The sequence below is a fragment of the Eimeria tenella genome, genomic scaffold, assembly GCF_000499545.2.
Source record: "Eimeria tenella Houghton genomic scaffold, Eth_scaff49, whole genome shotgun sequence".
Lineage (NCBI taxonomy): Eukaryota > Apicomplexa > Conoidasida > Eucoccidiorida > Eimeriidae > Eimeria > Eimeria tenella.
In genome coordinates, this window is record NW_013543393.1 from 180655 (window position 1) to 182331 (window position 1677).

Consider the following 1677-nt stretch of genomic DNA (forward strand, 5'->3'; position numbering starts at 1 on the left):
ATTTATGGAGCCACCATAACCACCCCACCCCCTTCTAGTTTGTCTCAGTGAGCCAAAGTGATATGTGGTCTTTACCGCAAACGCTACTGTTGCGAAGTGCCGCATTTGCTGCCGCAGATGCTGTTGCTGCTGCTGCTGTCCGTGCTTTCTTTACATTTCGCAGTTGTTTGCTTTCCAGATCACGTTGTTGCTTTGCAACTCTAAGGATATTGCTGTTGCAGCTGCTGCTGAAGCAGCTTCTGCTGCAGCCGCAGCAGCAGCAGCAGCAGCATTCCTCAACGACCGCCTGCACTCCCAAGGCCCCCACAACGCCCCACTGACACTGCCTAAAGGGACTTTAGCCCTTCAGAAAGAAATTTAAAGAGTTAAGAAATTGCCTGTTAGCTGCCCTGGGCACTGGGGCCAGCAATAGGGGGGTTGCTGTTAAGGCCTCCCGGCTGTCCTTAGCGCTTCCGCAGCTGCTGTGCTGCTGCTAGGCAGTCCTAGGCAACTGCGCAGCACTGTAGCAGCAGCAGCAGCAGCAGCAGGTGCACTAGCAGTTGCAGGAGCAGCAGCAGCAGCCTGCCTACGCTGCGTAGGCAGGTCGGTCTTTTGTGCCGGGGACGTGTGGGAGTTGCTGCTGGGTTGTTTGGCGTAAGGGGAAAGAGCAGCGTGTGGTTTGAATAATTTGTTTTGTAATTTTTGTTATTTTAAACATTAAAATTTTGGAAAAGTGGCATTTAAGAGGCTGCGTTGGAGGTTGTGGCGGTTGGCGTACTGTGCGCGGCGTCGGGCTGGGGCTCTGGAGCTCTCAAGCCACGGAGTCGCCTCTATAGCGGCTGTTTGCATGCAGAAAGGGGAAAAGAAGGGGTAAAAGGAAGTAACAGGCGAAAAGGAAGAAAACAAGGAGAAGAGGGAGCGTTTAATTGTCTTAATTTCTTCGAGAGTGGGCGAAATAGTCTAGGAAGCCTGGGTCGGTGATGCGTGACGTTAGCTGCAGCAGGATGTCTAAGGGCCATATTGGCAGCATTCCTGCATATATTTTGGGGCATTTGTATGTTTTTAACGGGACGCAGAGGTTGGTTGATTTGTTTTGGACTTGTTAACTCTGTGCGCACCAGGGCCACGAGCTGCACGGTGTCTGTACACCTGCGGGTTGTTGCTCCTCCGCGGCGTTCTGGGGTCCTTTCGGAGATCGTTTTTTTAGAATCTCGTCGCAATGCAACAGCTGCATACTTCGGCGACGACAGTAACTCCATCGCGCGCCGTCCCGGCAGCAGCTCGTCCCGTTCCCGTGGCAGCGTCCGCAGCTTCCGCAGCCTCCGCAGCCTCCGCAGCCTCCGCAGCAACAGCAGCAGCAGCTCGTTATTCGGCGTACGGGTCTATCGGTTCTGTCTCGTGCCTGCCGCCGGAGGTTTCCGGGGTTTATTCTTCGTCTTCTGGCGCTTCTTCCGGTTGCTCTGCTTCCGCCTCTTCTTCCGCCGCCGCTGCTGCTGCGGCGGCTTCTTCTTTGCCGGCTGCCCCGGGGCGCCCCGCTGCCCCGGGGGCGCGGGGCGTTGCGTGCCCGGCGCCGCGCTGCGCCTCGCCCCCCGGCGCCGCCGTTGCAAAGCGAAACGCTGGCTCCCCCGCGCCCACAGCCCCGCCCGCCCCCCCCCCCCCCCCGGGGGCCCCGCCCCCCCCCCCCCCCCGCCGCGCGCA